The sequence below is a fragment of the Triturus cristatus genome, chromosome 2_1 (assembly GCF_964204655.1).
Source record: "Triturus cristatus chromosome 2_1, aTriCri1.1, whole genome shotgun sequence".
Classification (NCBI taxonomy): Eukaryota; Metazoa; Chordata; class Amphibia; order Caudata; family Salamandridae; genus Triturus; species Triturus cristatus.
Genome location: NC_140581.1, coordinates 457,233,134 through 457,252,782, shown reverse-complemented (window position 1 = coordinate 457,252,782; position 19,649 = coordinate 457,233,134). Strand labels below are relative to the sequence as shown.

Genomic DNA, 19,649 nt, shown 5'->3' with positions numbered 1-19,649 from the left:
GTCAGGGACGATTAAGTCCAAATGACAATCAGTGCCTTAAACTACATATATCACTGGGACCTGATGGGTTCACAGCCCAGTTGTACAAAACCTTCAGCTCTGATCTCATACCTCACCTAACACGCCCTCTAGACTATATCAATCAATCAATCAGGTTTTGTGAAGCGCGATACTCACCCGTGAGGGTCTCAAAGCGCTGAAGGGGGGATTGGGGTGTGTGAGTAGCTCTGTTGGGGTCATTCAAAGAGCCAGGTCTTGATGTCCTTTCTGAATTGGTGCAGTGTCAGGCTCCATTGGAGGTGAAGGGGGAGTTTGTTCCAGGTCTTGGCTGCGAGGTAGGAGAAGGATCTTCCACCTGCTCTGGTCCTGTAGAAACATGGGTGGTGGCTAGGGCAAGGTTGCCTGAGCGGGGGTTTCTCTTGGGGGTGTGGAAGTGATTTTGTCATTGGTATTGGAGTCTGGTGTTGTGGAGGGCTTTGTAGGTGTGTGTGAGCAGCTTGAAGGTTATTCGCCTTTCAATGGGGAGCCAGTGGACGTCACAGAATTGTTGGCTGATGTGGTTGTGTCGTGGGATACCAAGGATAAGTCTGGCTGCAGCGTTTTGGACGGTCTGATGTTTGCAGAAGAGTTTTTTGTTGATTCCGGCATAGAGGACGGTGCCGTGGTCCAATCTGCTGGTGATGAGTGCGTGGCTGGCGGTTTTCCGGGAGTCGTCTAACGAAGTATGCGGAGGGTGTTGAAGCATGTGGAGAATACAGCATTGATCTGGCGATTCATGGTGAGTTAAGAGTCGAGTATGATGCCGAAGCTGCTTGCATGGTCCGTAGGTGTGGGTGGGTTTCTAAGGGCAGGGGGCCACCAGGTGTCATCCCATGCAGAAGGCCTGGCATCCACTTTCATGGTTACTCAGTTATGAACCCCAATGTACCCCAATATAGGCCTAAGTAGCTACACAACCTTTCTACCTGCATTTGTCCTACCTTGCTCTGCATAACGGTTCTGGCACTGACCTTTTACCTAGTTATGTGCTGAATAAATGTCGGTCAGTTTTCTCTGAAACGGGCCTCATTTATTATGCATGAGGATTCCTAGTATTTTACCTTAATCCCCTGCCCAGGACGTACACAGCAGGACTACCATCTTCTGTATAATAGCTCTGTACAAAAGTCACCGCTATCCTCATTCTTGGACAACAGGTCCACCATACATATGGCAACCATTACATATCTAGGTAGAACCCTTGAGGGTACCTTTGGGGTATAAAGGAACCACATCTTCACTGGCAAATCAGAGGAGAAGCTTCCACGCTGACACTGGGCGCTGAGGTCCCGGCCTGCAGAAAGCTACAACACGCAGTGGTCTGACATCCCTTGCGGGGTGTCCAACTCGAGACCAAGACAGGGTCCTTCATTCTCTCCCATCAGGTAATGGGGCTGGCTCTTTTCCCAGGGGATCCTTGGCTTTACACCCACATACATGCTAGGTACACTTAGGGTTTGCATCATAGGAGTACGCTCGATTACTGCCATATATCGATATGCCTGCATATATTTACTGTTTTAGCACCATGGTAGAATTCTACCTTTTATTTACTCTGTCAGTGCTTGTAATCTTCAATCAATCAATCAGGGGTTTATAAAGCACACTACTCACCCTTTAGGGTCTCAAGGTGCTGGCGGGGTGCAGTGCCGCTGGTGTCATCTGAAGAGCCAGGTCTTGAGGTCCCTCCTGAACTGGGCAGCGTAGGGCTTTGCCGGAGGTGTAGGAGGGTGGCCTTCCAGGTTTAGGCTTCGAGGTAGGAGAAGGACTTTCTACCCGCTCTGTTACTGTTAAAGCGTGGGAACGGTGGCCAGGGAGAAGTTGGCTAAACAGAGGTTTCTCTTGGGGGCGTGGAAGGAGAGACGGTTGTTGAGTTATTGTGGTCCGATGTTGTGGAGGGCCTTGTGCGCGTGAATGAGCAGCTTGAAGATTATCCTTCTTTCGACGGGGAGCCAGTGCAGATCACAAAGGTGTTGGGTGATGTGGTTAAGCCTGGGGATGTTGAGGATTAGTCTGGCTGAGGCGTTCTGGACCGTATTCGTTTTGCAGAGGATTTTTTTGTTGATTCCGGCATAGAGGGCATTGCTGTAGTCTAGTTTGCTGGTTATGAGGAAGTGTGCGACCGTTTTTCTGGATTTGTGAAAAATCCATTTGAATGTCTTACGTAGTATCCGGAGGGTGTTGAAGCAGGCTGAGGTGATGGTGTTGATATGGCGGTTCATAGTAAGCGATGAGTCCAATATGATGCTGTGGTTACGAGCATGGTTTGTCGGGGTGGGTGGGATTCCAGGGGCGGGGGCCATCAGGTGTCGTCACAAGCTGTGAGGGTGAAGCCGAGAATGAGGACCTCTGGTTTCTCTGAGTTGAGTTTCAGGCAGCTGTTCTTCATACAGGTTGCGGCGGCTTTCATCCCTTCTTGGAAGTTGTGCTTGGTGATGTTGGGTTCCTGTTTGAGGGAGAGGATGAGCTGGGTGTCATTGGCGTAGGAGAGGATGTTGAGCCTGTGGTTTCTGACGATGGTAGCTAGGGGTGCTATTTAGATGTTGGGGCTGAGGGAGGATCCTTGGGGTACTCTGCATCTGGTCTCTGTCGGTTCTGAGAAATAGGGCGGGAGTCTGACACTCTGTGTTCTACCTGTGAGAAATTAGTGTATACAGATTAGGGCCATTCCTTGGATGCCGGCGTCTTGGAGTCTGGTGGCTAGTGGGTGATGGTGTCGAAGGCTGCTGATAGGTCCAGGATGATGAGGGCTGCCGTTTGACCCTAGTCGAGGAGGGCACGGATGTCGTCCGTGGTGGCAAGGAGGGGGGTATAGGTGCTGTAGTTGCTGCGGAATCCAGATTGGGCGCGGTATAGGACGCTGTTGGCTTCGATGATGTATGCTAGCTGGGTGTTGATGGCCTTTTCGATGACCTTGGCTGCAAAGGGAAGCAGCGAGATGGCCCTGAAATTCTTGAGGTCCGTCGGGTCTGCGGAGGGTTTTTTGAGGAGAGGGTTGACTTTGGCGTGCTTGGGAATGTGGCGGTCTCAAGAGAGCACTTGATCGTTCGACGTAGCTTGGGTGCGATGGCTGTGGCGACCCTGTGGAAGATGTGGGGCGGACAGAGGTCTCCGGAGTGGATGCTCTTTAATGTGTCATGAGTGGGGTCCAAGCGAGCAGGGTCTGTTGGGTGGCGCCGCTTGGGGTAGGAGTTGAGGCAGTGCAGAGGTCTTGGTCGTCGAAGTTGTTGTACCGTCTTGATCTTGCGGTGAAAGAAGGAGCTGAGTCTGTTGCAGAGGTCTTGGATGGGTGGGACGTCTGGTGTTTCGCTGTCGGGTTTGACACATTTCTGGATGATGGAGAAGAGTTCCTTGGAGGTGTGGGCGTTGGAGAGGCTTCTGTCTTGGAGAAAGTACTTCTTTGTGGCTTTGATGAGTTGGTGATGTGCCATGGTGGCTGTTCTGTAGGTGGTGCGTGTTTCCAGGCTTTTGCTGTTTCACAAAGTCTTTTTGAGTCGTCGGCAGGAGCGCTTGGATTCTTGGAGTGTTGTGGTGAACCAGCTTGCTTTCTTGTTGTGTCGCCCTGCAGCCTTCCGGAGGGGGGAGAGTGTGTCGGCTCAGTTAGTGAGCCATCGGTGGAGGTTGCTTGCTGCTGTATTGGTGTCTGGTGTGGTAGGGAGTGGAGTGCTGGTGAGGGTGGATGTGAGGTGTTCTTCAGTGGCTTTGTTCCTGCTTATGCGTGGGAGGCAGCGTGCGTGCTTGTGTGCGGTGGGTTTTCTAAAGGAGAAATGGATGCAGTGGTGGTTAGTCCAGAGTGGTTCCATGACGTGGCTGCAGAAGATGCTGTTTCCTCCTGCAAAGACGGGGTTGAGTGTGTGCCCAGCTGTGTGAGTGGAGGCAGAGACAAGTTGCTTCAGTCCTATGTCGGTGAGGTTCTCTAGGAGGGCGGTGGTATTGGGGTTGTCATGGTTGTCCAGGTGGAAGTTTAGGTCTCCGAGTAGTATGTAGTCTGTGGAGGCGAGGGCGTGGGGTGCGAAGAGGCCGGAGATGATGTTGGTGAATGGAGCTCGGGTCAGGAGGCCTGTAGACGAGTGTTCGATGGAGCGTCGTTTTGGGGTTGGTCTGGATCTGAAAGTGGAGATGTTCCATGGTGGGCGAGGCGTCATCCGGGTCGGTGGTTGTCATGTGGAGGGAGTTTTTGTGGATGATGGCTATGCCTCCTCCTGGTCAGGTGGGGCAGTCTTTCCTCAGGATCTTGTATCCATCGGGGATGGTGGTTGTGATGTTGGGTGCGGAGCTGGCGTTGGTCCAAGTCTCTGTGAGGAAGGCGACATCGAGCATGTGAGTGTTGAGGAGGTCCCAGATTTCTATGGCTTGTCTGTGCTACTTCTGGGGTCCGGAGGAGGGTGAAGGTGCGGCAGCAGTGTTGGCAGGAGATTGGGCCTTGGGTGTTGCTTGGCATCGAGAGCTGGCAGTTGTTGCTGTGTCCGGGGTTGAAAGCATGGAGGGTGCTGGGGACGTACCGGCGGTGGGTCTGGGGCCACCGTCCCTGGTGCTGGTCACGGACGGGTGCATATGGGCTTGCCTTTGGTGAGCCAGTGGCAAAACAGAAAGAGGAACAAAGAGAAAGAGCAAAACAGATCAAGCAAAAAAAGAAAAAATGGGCAAGAGATAGAAGCAAAAAAGAGCAAAAGCAAAACAGAAAGAGCTAAAGAGAAGGGCAAAACAGAAGGAGCAACAAGAAAAAGAGCAAGACAGAGCGAGCAAAAAGAGAAAAACAGCACAGAAAACAGAGCGGAATGGCAGAAGAGCAGAGTGCTTTGCTACTAGGCCACCAGTGATGAGGCGCAGGTAGGAACCTACGGATGGAGTAGGGCCTCAAACACCTTCCTGACACGGAGCTCAGGCTCAGAGGGTAGTCCCTCAATGGTGGATCTGTGCTGGGGAGAGCAGTGACACCGACCCGGAAGGTCAGCGGTCTTGCACTCCTTGCTGCGCAACAGCCGCCATTAAGTAGGGGTCGGGGAGGGCGTTTAGCTGGGAGGCGGGAACAACACACTGGGGGGGAGAGGCTACGGGGGTAGCAGAGGCGGGGAGAGCGGGAAAAGGATCAGCGATAGAAGCAAAAAAAGAGCAAAGGCAAAACAGAAAGAGCAAAACAGAAAGGGCAAAGCAGAAAGAGCAACAAAGAGAAAAAGCTAAACATAGCAAGCTAAAAGGGGAAAACGGGCAAGAGATAGTAGTAAAAAAGAGCACAGGCAAAACAAAAAGAGCAAAACAGAAGGGCAAAACAGAAAGAGCAACAAGAGAAAGAGCAAGACAGCGAGCAAAAAGAGAAAAACCGGCACAGAAAACAGAGCGAAAAGCAGAAGAGCAGAGTGCTCTTCCACTAGGCCGCCAGCGATGAGGCGCAGGCAGAAAGCCTGCAGGTGGAGGAGGGCCTCGAACACCTTCGTGGCACAGAGCTCGGGCTCACAGGGCAGTCCCTCAATGGTGGAGCTATGCGGGGGAAGAGCAGCTACACTGACCAGGAAGGTCAGTGCTCTTGCTCTCCTTGCCGTGCAGCGGCTGCCATTAAGTAGGGGTCAATGGGAGGGTGGTCAACTGGGAGGCGGGAGCGACACGCTGGAGGTGTGGGGCTGCGGGGGTAGCAGGGAAGGGATCAGAGATCGAAGCAAAAAAGAGCAAAGGCAAAACAGAAAGAGCAAAAAAGAAAGGGCAAAACAGAAAGAGCAACAAAGAGAAAGAGCAAGACAGAGTGAGCAAAAGAGAAAAACGGGCAAAAGATAGAAGAAAAACAGAGCAAAACCAAAATAGAAAGAGCAAAAGAGAAGGGCAAAACAGAAGGAGCAACAAGAGAAAGAGCAAGACAGAGCGAGCAAAAATAGAAAAACTGGCACAGAAAACAGAGAGAAATAGCAGAAGAGCAAAGTGCTCTTCCACTAGACTACCAGGGCTTGAGGCGCAGGCAGGAGCCTGCGGGTGGAAGAGGGCCTCGAACACTTACCTGGCATGGAGCTCGGACTCAGGGGGCAGTCTCTCAATGGTGGAGCTGTGCGGGGCAAGAGCAGTGACACTGATCAGGAAGGGAAATGGTCTTGTATATCTGTTTCTGTCTAATGATTGTCATAGCAAACATGTTTTATACTAGAATGACACTGGTTCAATAAATGCTTATTGAAAACGTCTACATTATTTATTCTGTGTCTCTCTCTGAGACCAAGTGAGCACGAGGGACTGAGCGAAAAGTAGTGCACTGTTTCCATGATCCCTGAAGGATCAAGTGTTGTCATGTTTGATAGTTGCCAGAAACTATTTGCTCCTTGTTAAGGTTAGGGGGCCTATGGTGGCTAGCTGGTCTAAAGGCTAACGTATCCTTTGGGGGTGTCTAGAATCAATCTGGACACCAATCCCTTAGTTTATGTTGTCCAAACGTGCAGATCCTATGTATTATTAGGAACTACATGACAACTCCCTCGATGAGTGAAGTGCTGATCTCGGTCATTCCGAAACCAGGGAAGCACCCTCAATACTGTGCCTCTTATATGCTGATAGCGCTACTTACACAACTCTACTCTAAAGTCTCTGTTACTAAACTGGAAGGCATTATACCAAACTTAGTCCATCCAGACCAATCTGGCTTTAATCAAGGGAGACAAATACATGATAACCTAAGGAGGGTGGCCCACCTGGTCGAAAAGGCTACCGAAAAACAGATCTTAGCAATCCTCCTGACATTGGACGCAGAAAAAGCCTTTAACCGGGTGGACTGGTCCTTTCTCTTTCACACACTCCGCAGATTCAGCATTAGTGAAAAATGTATAGCCATGGTGCAGGTGAACTATGCGAATCCCCTATCACGAGTACTAGTCAGTGGAGTGGGCTCAGACTTCTTTAAGCTAGAACAAGGCACACGTCAGGGGTGTTCACTTTCACCACATTTATTTGCTCTTAGAATAGAATCCCTCACAGCCACAGTAAGGGTGACACCCGAGATCCGAGGCATTCCTTTTGACTCAGTAGACCTCAAGATTTCACTTTTTGCGGATAATGTGCTACTCTGCCTTACCTCACCAGTTTCCTCTCTTGCAGCCCTAAAGCAAAAATGTGTCCCCTATGAAACTGTGGCAGGTTATCATGTTAATCTCCACAAATCTTTCCTCCTCAGCCTGACCCTACCCCTGCTAGAGATGGAGATGTTGACGAGCTCAACTCTCTTTAAATTGGTGAAGATAGACCTCACTTATCTGGGTATTAAAATAACACCCAAGTTTTTTTAATTTGTATCACTCTAATTATCCTCTGCTTCTCCAACAACTTAAAGCTGGTCTTAAAAGATGGGCACCAATGTACTTATTGTGGCTGGGTCGTATTGATGCCATCAAAATGACTGTCTTACCATGGCTCTTATACCTATTCCAGGGACTCCCGATAGAGCTAAACAAACTTTCTCTTATATATTATAGGGGAGCACAACTGAGGGTGATATCCGAGTGGTCAATGAGGGAATCAGAAAAACATTGGCTCTATATGGATAGAGCAGTGGTGTGTCATTATGTGTGGGATGTTCTATGGAAACCGAAAATAGACCGATCCCCCTAACACATATCTTAGCACACCCATGCACACAACCCTTAAAGTATGTGATACCATAAATCGCATGGCTAGGTGAGCTACTGTCTTCTCACCCTACACCCCTATCCACTTTAACTCTTCACACCTGCACTCACGCCAGGCCCCTTAGATCAGATGAAAAATGGGAAATGCCTCACTATCTGCAATCTGTTCCATGGATGTGACATTCTTCCCATCGAAAACTGTCAAAGAAATGTTGTCAACCGGCCTTGGAGAGGTATCATTATACTCAACTGAAACTCTGGGTCCGTCATCCAGCCATACGACTAGCTGCCACTAGAGATCTTTCCCTGATTGAGAAATTTGTTCGGCAAGCAGGAGGGGCTAAATGTACCCTCTCAATCCTCTATGCTCACTTACTCTAAACTCTACCCATGACCTAGACATGACATATCAAATTCTGGACTACGATACTTGCGGACCCAATATCAGACAAACAATGGCAGCAGGTGGAAAAAGATTGAACAGATGGCCCCAGTTGGCAATGTTTTCTTTTAAGCACCCATCATGACATCTCTCGGTCTTCTTGCTTGATGATTAGTGTAGATAACACTTTTCCTGGAGTTCAGGTTTTTCACATAAATCACCGTCCTCAATACAGGAAGAGGCCAAAAATACTGCGTTGCTCCCACAGCATAACTCCATATTTGAGACTGTTTGATCAGGCCCTCCATTTCTCAGAGAATAACTAAGCAATGTTCCTGGCAGAGAACAAGAGTTAATATCCAAGGGGATGCACACCATGCATACCGTACTCTGCTCTATTCTCGCACCATTTTAGAAATCAGAAGGAAGTATTGACCATATGTCCAATTTGCTGACAACCCTTTTGCTGACACTGGTAGCTATTAAATCATCTTGAAGTTGGCTTTTGTTTCCATCTGCTTTGGAAACCGTATTGATGCACAGTGCAAAACTGAATTAATGTGTGCATCAGAGGTTGTATTGATTAATATTGGTAATTATGACATGAGCGCAGCATGTTTTAGTTTTATGTTAATAAGACCTTAGAGATGAGCCAGTACAGCTGTTGATGACGTCTTGATCAAATATGTCTGCTTTAGAGCAGACGGACCCTGTAATGAAAAATGTTATAAAATCAAAAATAACCACAGAGGAATAAGGATAGTATATTTTCTCTTACGAAATTATTCAAAGAATCAAAGCTCCTGATTACAAAGGATAAAGGACAGTCCCCATCTTTAAACATTGAACAAGAAACCATTGAGCTATATCCTTTATTCAAGAAAACAAAACCGATCTCAGTTAAGGAGAATATTGGTAATAACACCAACAGAATATAAGATGAATATCTAAAAGATGCCCACACTCATTTCAAATTTGAGCATCAGAAATACCATCGGAGGAGAAAGAACTATCATCAAAGTTTGGACAGATTTGGTTTTTCCACCACTTTTCACTGCAAGAATTGCTTCTGAGCAATTAGACGAACGTGTCTATCCAAGCTCAGATGCAACAGGCCTAGCAGGCGACATGATCCTAATGCATCCTATGCCTCACCCAGATAACACTGGGCAGCGGAGATCCTAGAGACCCCAGCGGTGTTTTTGTGGGAACGGCAGATTCAGCCCAACCCCTTTGAGTACAGCTTAAGGAATTCTTGGTGAGTTCAGAGACCACCGTGAGCCCAAGGTGGTACTGTTCAGCCGAGATATGCGCTGAGCCAAGTGGCATCAGCCAAAGTAAAGGTGCACCGCCCCAGGGCTTAGCAGCAACCAGCCGTGGTGGAGAGTAAGAACAGCGCCAGACGGCTACAGGCACTGGAAGACAGCACGGAGAGACCCCAGGCCCGGCAGAATTAGTGTGAGGCAGCCCCACTTTTCCCCCGCAGCTGCAGGGATACAAGCACTCGGCCTCTTTGAAGAGGACAACAGGAGAGACACAGCGTCATGCTCTGGAGATTGGGGTCAGAAGAAGGCCCCAGCTCCAGCCTCACTGAACATGGGGTCCGCTATACCCCAAGAGGACTGATGGAGGATTTGGTGCTGTGACACGGACTTTGCTGCTGCCATGTTGGTGGTGCCTGAGCCTGTTGCGTTCTGAGCTGGGCACTCATTGACCTCGTGCATGGGCCCTGATGAGGGTACATGATGCCCAGCGGTTGACAGACTGGCAGCAGCTGGTGAAAGAGGACTTCTGCCTCTTGCTCCGCTCAGTAAAGGGCACAGAGCGTAGACTTTGCCCTCTAGGGAAATTATCTAATGGCGCACTGCAGAATCCACCAGTGGGAGTAGTGCCAAGCGACTCTGGTTTCTGAGGGCCACAGTGAGGCAAGACAGTTGCGTAAGCTTAGCAGACTTTGCCTTCCCCCTGGGTCTCTTAGGTACAGCATCTGCCGGCCACAGGGAGAGGGGACCTCTAGGCGGTCCCAGCTGGTCCCTGGTATATAGAAAAAAACCTGGCATTGGATTGAGCACATCGGGTGTGAGTAGGCTTCCATCTCGGACTATAGCCACTGAAGGTTGGAGGAGTGAACTTGGCCCAATTGCAGAACGGGGGCCTGGCCCTTGAGAAGATCCGCCACAGGGAATGGTCTCCCCTTGGCCACCAAGTCTTCGATGAGTGTGGCACCTGTGATCCTGGGCCGCGGGACTTGGGCAATGGTGTGCCCTAAAAATAGTCAACCTTCACAGGGCAAGGGGGACATAAACCAGCTGGTGTGTGGCAAGGTCCATGAGGAAGCGGACATGGATATAGAAGCACACTGAGAAGATTTGTGCTATAATATGTGACACTAAAGTGGCACTGGACCATAAGATTGAGGGGGTGGTTCTGTAGAAGCTGAAATAAAAATAATAAGGAATAATACAAATAACACAAGTCTCTGTCAGCACAACTGGTAGCAAGATTTATTTGGGAACAACAAATAAAGCAAAAGTACGTGCAGCACGGAGGCAGACAATAAAGATACTGAATGCCCAAAGATGTGACATTGGTGATAGCTTTTATAAGCCAAAACCACAAAGGATACGGCGTCATCACATACGTAGCCCAAATTAAGCATAGTTCATTTGACCAATTTGCAAGGGCCTAGATAGTTATATACCATTTAAGGTCCGAAAAGTACTGTTGCCGCCTGCGTGACCTAGGTCTGCTTCTGGGACTTTCCACTGTAATGTAAGATATAGGTCTGGTGCTTTTCCAGTTAATAGTTGCAACATAATAGAAAGGACCAGACATATTACAAAATGTGCTATGCTGAAATGTCTGTGTCTACATGAGCATCTCTCCCTGTCACGTATTATTCTTGATCGAACCTTATGTTACAAAAGCTGTGTCTCTGAAGCGAATGGTAAAGTACGGGCATATTATGCACTGCTTTTCATGTCAACTTAGCAGGGCCTAGAAGCTTACAGCATTTGGTATCATACAAGAAAGATGGCTTCTACATTGCCCCATCTGATACCAAATCACTATCTTCTAACCCCTCACCTCCCTGCCGGCCATTGATGAACAGTATTTCAATTGTTTTTGCAAATATTATTATCAGTGCAGTCACTATTATCCATGGGACTGGTGCCAATAGGGCTCCTAATACTGATGGCCACGTTCTGTCCGTTCTTCTTTGTACTTGGCATTGTTCCTTTCTTTCACTTGTTTAGTTAATGATCTGATAAGACCACATCAGATCTCTTCTATTGCATAAATCACGCAATCCAAAATGTCAAGTCAAATGTCCGCTATTTCTTGTGCTGTTGTTTGATGTCCAAAAGTGGGGAACGAGATGTCTTGCAAGATCATGTCTCTTAACACACTCAATAGTGGAGTATTTGGCACAGTTAGTTCCAGCACACTATTTAATTTTATTCCAGGACACAATAACCTCATATGAATTATTAGTTGTTACTCTTCTACCCTCACTTGTATAGATCTAAGCCTTCCAGATCTTGTTGCTGGCATTTGTCGTAATTGGGGTCTACTTAGGTAGTTGCATACCCTTAACCAAGTGTTCAATTCTGTTCTTTGATGTTCCAAAGCCTTGTCCTTAATATCTAACTAGCGGGTGATGCACCTCCTAGGGGTCTATTGGTGCAGACACCAGTCAACCATTTAGAAGAAAACGTTGGTGCCTTGATGGTGTACTGTCAGAGGTTACTAGCACATGACAGTTGGCACTCCCTTGGAAAGCAGCTGGTACAGACGTCTTTGGAGTGATCATACCCAGGGACCTGTGTTTGTTGTGCGCAGTACGTTACTGCCTCTCGTGTCTTCCGTCGTCCGTTGGAGGCCTAGCCTGCCCCGAGCAGGTGTCTGCCTCTTACTTTCCGTTGGCCTTGTCTTGCGTGGTGGATCGGAGGTTGTACCTGCGAGGTGCCTCAGATCTCGCTTGTGGTGCTGGTAGAGCTCATTCTCTGCTGTCTGGTGCGTCTGCTTTCTTGGTGTGGGAGCTGTGGATCCAGGATGTCAGCCCTTGGCACTTCACTGCTGTTGCTATGCTGAGGATGATCTGGTGAGGTCCCTTCCACCTTGGCTGGAAGCAGTGCCGTCGGGTGTGGACCTTTACCCAGATCCAATCACCAGGCTGCAGGTCATGTGGCGGTGGAGATGTTGCCTCTGGAAGAGCCTGCAGTACCTGGTGGTGAAGATAACGTAAGGTCTCTGTTAATTTCTTGCAATAACATAAAAGCAGGTAGTCTGTTATTGATAGTGGGGCTGTGGACATGTGGCCTGCAATGTTCATGGGGTGGCCAAATACTATTTCTTGGGCTGGGCTTTGTTACCCTATCTGGCGTGCTCCTCATTGCCAGCAGGGCTAGTGTTAGTGCACCTACCCATGAAAGTTCAGTTGATGCACACATTTTCCCAATTTTATTTTTCAACACCCCGTTCTTCCTTTCCACCGCGCCCGCAGCAGGAGGGTGATAGGCGCAGTGTAACTTCTGTGTGATCCCAAGTCCCTTACATATTCCCCCTATGACGTGGGAAATGAATGCTGGCCCATTGTCGGAGCTCAGAAGGGCTGGTATTCCAAAGCGTGGGATAAGTTCCTGTAGGAGGCATTTGGCAACCGTATGTGCATCACAGTTCTTTGTTGGGTATGCTTCGGTCCACTTACTGAACATGCACACAATTACCAACACATGTTTGTACTTGTGGGCGGGGGGCATGTCTATGAAGTCCATCTGGAGGCTTTCAAATGGTCCGTGGGGAGGAGGGAAATGTCCACGTGCAGTTGGTGTGCCCTTCCCAGTATTATATTGAGCGCAAACAGTGCATTGCCTGCAAAGTCTTTCTGCTATTTGGCGGAACTCGGAGTTTTACCAACATTGGGAAAACAGTCTGATTCATGCCATCTCGGCCAACATGTGAGAGATCGTGAAAAAAGGCATGTGATAGAAGGAAGCATTGCTGAGGGCAGGCATATCTTCCCATTGGGCCCTGTCCATAACCCCTCCTTTGGCCCATTTCTCTTTTTCATCCTCCCCTACCTTCCTCTGAATATAAATTGGGTCAGAGTGTACTGAGTCACTGTTATATTTAGTATTCTTCTCACTGCTTGTTATTTGTACCATTGCTAACTGGCAGCCTGTCAGTGCTATTGTCTTTTCTTCCCCATCAATAAATGCGTTGCCCTTTGATACATATTCCATTGATGATGTGTGCGCTGCACATTTTATTATAGCCACTGTGGTTGGTCTTAGTAATGCTTGGAGGAGGCCACTGATCAACTGTGCATGTTATATTTGTTGGCCTGTGGGTGTGAGGAATCCCCTCATGGAGAGAGATGGAAAGAGACAACATTTTGATAAACACAGAAGGTCACTGTTAATGCCAGACCTAATTAGGGGCCGAGTAATGAAATAAAGTGCACCCACGTCCTTTCATTAAGTGCAGATATACAACTGTTGTTAATTCACAAGACTTTACAGAAGAAGGGCAAGAAATAGTACTCCTAGAAAATATTTGTGAACTGCATTTAAGCATGAGCAAATATGCAGGTGTAGATCTACTCATGCGAAAATCTGAGTGTTTGCAAGCTCACTTTTCCTCCATCAACTTTTAGCCAACCTTGGAAGAAGTATTATGTCTGCCATTTTCAGGAGTAAAAATCCAACCTGTCTCAGCATTCTTACCATTCCCTTCATCCCCTGTATGTAGATCTGTGGAACGTGGCAGCAAAAGGTAAGAGTTAGTATTCAAACCCTACTATGGAAGGAGCCCTGGCATAATCAGAAATGCTATTTTAGAGATCTTATATAATGAAACTGCTGCCATAATTTGTCGCCGCATTGCATGGCATAAAAGGGACAAGTGGTTTTTGTCACAGGACACCTATTCACTAACACCCCTAAAGACTGCACCTGTACATTAAGACATAATAAATCTGTACACATTGTATCCTTAAAACATCATAATACGAAGCACAGTTATTCAATGCGCACTATGCTTCTGCATTGGCATATACTCATTACTAAAGAACAATAAATAAACATAATATCACTACTCTTTGTCCAATCCTTTGTAGCCCCTGGCGAATGCACTGCTTTCAAAAGCATTTTAGCGAATTCCCCTTACAGTATAAATTGTTATATATCCTGCAACTCTGAAGAACCTAGAAATGAAAAACATTAATATACATACACAATATTTCTTTTAGATGCATACATAACATAGTACTTCTCCTTGCTCCATTCAATTTAGGCAAAACCCTTTAAGAGCGCAATATACCTAGTATATGTGCTTGTGAGGATGGTGACGTTATATGTTAGGCTGCCGTCTGTGGAGTGAAAAATGGGAAAAACAAGACAGCTACCTAACATGACCTAATTGTGTTATCCTGGGCATTTCATTTTTATCTTAGCAACTTACATCTTTTTTAATAATGGGAACCCAGGCCACCCAGATCATTCATCTTTTAGCTCAATAGCTAATATGTTCAAATGCACACTTCGAAAAACCAGCACTTGAAACAGGGACAATACCTATAAATGCACGGAAATAACCTGATAACTGGCAGGAGGGTCCTCTGTTCCCCCTGCTTTTTAATTAAGTAGCCTTTGCGCAATGTAATGGAATCTTTTGTCCTTTAAAATAGCAAATGTCTCCTGTTGTAAATCACTCTGGGAGATGGGGTGGGGGACCTGTGGATAGCATCACTCTGGCCCTCACAATGTCAATTGACAAGACACCAAACAGACACGTACGACACACATCTTTTCTCTGACGTTCTTGCATCTGAAAATGTTGAACCAAAACTTATTAAAGAGCATATACACAAAATAACATTTCCCTTCATCAATCCTTAAATGAACCTTAAACAATAATAATTTCTAACAGTTATTCAATCCTATTTTGTTAATATACCTTGAAGAATTGGCATTTCCTTCCATTCTCCGCTGCGAAGAATAATTTTTTTTTTTTTTAACCAGTTCTGTTAATACCCACAGAAAACTGTTGTAGTGTGTGGTGTAGTCTTGGCGCAATGCCCAGAATCGGTGTCCAGCCCACGATCGTTATTTCAAAGCCAGTCCAAAAGAGTTTTCTTTAACCCCTTAATGTATCATATAATCAAAGGCCGTGCTGGCCATTTCTCAGCAACTATTGCTTTATTTTTTTTTTTCTCACTTTCTACTCTATAAAATTATCAGGCTTTCCCTTCCACCTATTTGTCTCCCTTCCTGTCTCATTAGTTCTATGTACCCTCTTCTTTGTTCTACACGTAATTTCAGAAAGTCGTTGGTAAAGGACATGAGATCTGCCCTGGACCATGAGACATGTATAGATGCTACTTCATTATCCTTTTCCCCAGGTGGAGGGGGCACATTTCACAGGGGCATTATCAATGTGGTGCGTTGTGGGCACTTGGAAAGAAATCAGGGAACGTAAATCTGACAACATCGCAACTATAATATGGAGAGAGGGGGGCTGTTCCCGTATTCTGTGTTTGTCTTAGGGCCATAGCTTTCTGCTTAGAAGCACAGTGGGCCTCAGGACCTTAGCCCATTAAGACGCGGTATTGTATTTTATTTTTCTGTGCATAATTTTAACAGCTTATTTTTCTTTCTGCAGAACTTGAAAGGTGCATAGGCCGCGTCCTGTCCCATAGTTACAAGAGAAGCAGTATTTTGAAACATCCTGTCAAAAGTTCTATTTGGTTAACTTCCCCATTTATGAGTTTGTGCCCGAGATATTTGCAAAAGGTCTGCTCATCATGGGACAGCTCGGTGCGTTGTGCACCTGTGGTAGAGAATACCAGTGCATACATATGTGTTCGGCACGGGCAGTTGTATCCATTCCAAAAACACATTTACTTTGCACTGTAAGGGTAAACACACTTCAGCGCACCCCCCACTTCCTCACAGAGGAGAAGCGTTCTTACTCATGTACATCAATCTAACTGAAGGGATGTCTATCAACCCCTTACTGATGATAGAGTGGGCCTGCCCAAAATTTGTTGTGCAAGCTCAGGGTCCAAGAGCTCTGTTGCTAGAGTAGTACAAAACAAACCATAGTTAATCAAAGACCGCATATCAAAAATAAAAGCACTTCAAATAAATGCATACAATACAACAACAGATCTTCAAATAATGCATAAAATGCAATACCAACACCAACACCCTCCTTGTTGTGAGTAGGTGGACACCTATTCACATCTGGAGACCACCCTTGGTGTCCAGCAGGAGGCAGTGCACCAGAGCCAACTCATCTCTGGCCACAACTTCCCAAAAACTAGTCCCACACCGTAATCTTCCATTCCCTTCCTTCCAGGAGAATAATCACAGTCACAAGAAGACATTGCAATCTAAACGACACACAATATGCAGTCCTATGTCATAATTGTATTCCCCATTTTCAATAGATGGAAACAGCAATGCAGTTGTGTTACCTGAAAGGAACTCGTACCCCAATTATAGCTCTTAGGAAGTGTATGTGGGAAGGAGTAATCTGTCCCTCTTGCAGTAGACAAACTTACAGGCACACTTCGGTACAGTGACACAGAAGGTAGTCAGCAGACTATTTCCGGCTGCTCATTCCTGAGGTGTGGGGATATGGATAACAGATAATACAAATTGATAACAGATACTAATCAGTCAGTGATCAAACAGCCAGCTGCGCATTGTTAAAATAAAGCAGAGCAAGCGCCCATTATCAGACAACGTGACATGAAATGACATTTGCTACAAGTTCACCGAAAATATTCATAGATAGGAAGAAAAGAGACAGAGGTAGAGTAAGATATTTCGTCCCCTCCCTTTCTCTCCGGGCCACGCACACCCACAGAGGTGCTGCGGAACGAAATTTTTAGAATCACATAAAAGGTGAGACAAAAACAGGTGAACTCTGCACTTACACAGGCACACACATATAACACAAATAGCCGGGGTCTATCCCTACTTGGTGCGGATCTACACAAGCACCTGTTATCTAATTCCAAAAGAGTGTGAGTGTAATGAGTGTCATCATAAGGAGAGCTGGAACCCGACATATCATAAGTAGCAGTGCACAGACGTAGGGTAATGTGCAATATAAAAACAATGTGAAAGTGTCTATTTGAGCAGTCAAGAAATATTATTGTATGAAAATGGCAACAGAAATCGTCCTTGTGTCCAAGTAAGATCAGTCAAAAATGTAGATGTACAGTCAAATTTCGATAACTGACGAACATAGGTATCGAAAACAAAAATCATTAAGCTCAAGAAACTTACTAATGCAAATCAAGGAAACAATAAATCACGTATTCCATCACTGTTTGAAACAAGGTGTTCACCCCCTTCCTATTCTCAGCATCCGACACCTTCCACCCCTGGAGCCAGTGAGTGTCGCAGGCAAGACAGGGAACTGCAGAATTTCACCCTCCATGAAACATCAGTAGTCTTGTGCTTCCTATTTTCAGGGAGTTACTGCGTAGTCAAGGAAAAAAGGCGAATATTTGCCCTCACCGAACCCCAGTGGTGAAGGTGACAGTGCAGTAAGTATAATCCCAGTACAAAGCACATCAACAAGTAGTGAGGTGAACCCTGAATCATAGACAGCGATAGAATACCAGGGGAGCATCTGCAGTTGCAACCCCTCACGACGCTGGGTGTGCTCAAACCGAGACAGCACCCATGGGCCCACTTCCGAGAATTCCCACCGAATCCTCCTGACCCTGCTCTCACTGAGCAGGGTCCCTGGACCTATTAGTCTGGTTGGAGCGCCACTGGCTGCCTAGAAACAGAGACGTAACCCTAATCTAAATACTGAATGAAGCAACATATCCAAACAGTTCACACCTATGACTAATATGTAAATCCGGAGGGGATGCTAATCACCAACCCTCCACCAGTCCCTCCAACCAAGGTCCCAAAGGAGCTCGTCAGCTCAATCTTGAACTACGCGTAGCCGCTGCACCTAAACCGCGTGCAGCCACAGGGGTACTTTCACCGCAACCACCTGCAAATGGGGAGCGAACCTGCCACAACTCTAAAACGAGGGGCTACCTGCTACAACCCAACCAGGAGGATATAAACCCTCAACATGTACTCACCTAGTGATCACTGGTCTGTCAAAGCGTACCGACCTCAGTTGTCACCAGGGGACCAGGGGCCAATTGTCCTCCACCCCCATAGACCAGAGACTCTCTGCAGGCAAGACAAAGGGGTTGCAGAAGCACGCCCTCCTTGGTCCTAGTTACAGCCAAGCGCTGCGTAGCACCAGGGAGTGACTGCGTGCATGGAATCGAGCAGAAGGACACCATCGCCGGTCTGGAGGGGTGGAGATGAGGACCAGGAACTACAAAGGAGATCAAAATGCACATTAAAAGACAGCTGATAGTCGGCAGCAGTGTCAGAAGACAAAACGCAGAAAGAGCTCCGAAGCAGAAACAGAGTCAGTGCGCCGATCAAACGTTAAAAGGAAGCAAAGGAAATGTCACAAGCAGAATGGCGACACAGTGGAAATTTTCCGTGATAGAAAAAGGAGAACAAAGAAAGTAATGAGGACTGCCAGTATGACAGCCAAGAAGTACTTCGGTAAACAACCAATGGAGCTATCCCCGAGACAGGCACACTGGCCAAAGAAACACTGGCTTCGGCATGAGAAGAGTACCAAGAGAAAAGGAGACAGGAGGAGAGCGCTTAGAATCCAGTAAAAATAGTGCTATACAAATGTGCTGAGAGAGAAAGAGCAGGAGCCAAAGACATGACACAAGCAACTAACGGTTAAACACTGGTGTCGTCCTCCAACAGCCAGAGAGCGGAGATAGAGAAGACAAATTGAAATGTCACCACCTCAGGTCTCCGAGCTCCCGAGGAGTTGGAGTCCAGCAGCCGGTGGCCGTCGAAGCCGGTCAGATGTTTTGGGGCTGCATTCTCCACCAAATGTAGAAGCTGAAATAAAAATAATAAGGAATAATACAAATAACACAAGTCTCTGTCAGCACAACTGGTAGCAAGATTTATTTGGGAACAACAAATAAAGCAAAAGTACGTGCAGCACGGAGGCAGACAATAAAGATACTGAATGCCCAAAGATGTGACATTGGTGATAGCTTTTATAAGCCAAAACCACAAAGGATACGGCGTCATCACATACGTAGCCCAAATTAAGCATAGTTCATTTGACCAATTTGCAAGGGCCTAGATAGTTATATACCATTTAAGGTCCGAAAAGTACTGTTGCCGCCTGCGTGACCTAGGTCTGCTTCTGGGACTTTCCACTGTAATGTAAGATATAGGTCTGGTGCTTTTCCAGTTAATAGTTGCAACATAATAGAAAGGACCAGACATATTACAAAATGTGCTATGCTGAAATGTCTGTGTCTACATGAGCATCTCTCCCTGTCACGTATTATTCTTGATCAAACCTTATGTTACAAAAGCTGTGTCTCTGAAGCGAATGGTAAAGTACGGGCATTTTGTGCACTGCTTTTCATGTCAACTTAGCAGGGCCTAGAAGCTTACAGCATTTGGTATCATACAAGAAAGATGGCTTCTACAGTTCCAGACATTGGACTGCTCGAAACTGAATATGGGAAGTAGGCAGAAACAGTGGCA

At 46.9% G+C, this 19,649-nt stretch overlaps 1 protein-coding gene and 1 long non-coding RNA gene across 2 annotated transcripts in view; one reads left to right on the top strand and one right to left on the bottom strand.

Annotated features, from left to right (window-relative positions):
• Positions 1-19,649, top strand: part of PDE8B (phosphodiesterase 8B) — a 977,294-nt gene that overhangs the window by 942,012 nt on the left and 15,633 nt on the right. The window lies entirely within an intron of this gene.
• LOC146865463 (uncharacterized) lies at positions 10,500-19,445 on the bottom strand. Its single transcript, XR_014970314.1, has 2 exons — positions 18,143-19,445; positions 10,500-12,247 (listed from the first exon to the last, which is right to left on the bottom strand). It is a non-coding gene; the product is annotated as an uncharacterized LOC146865463 (long non-coding RNA).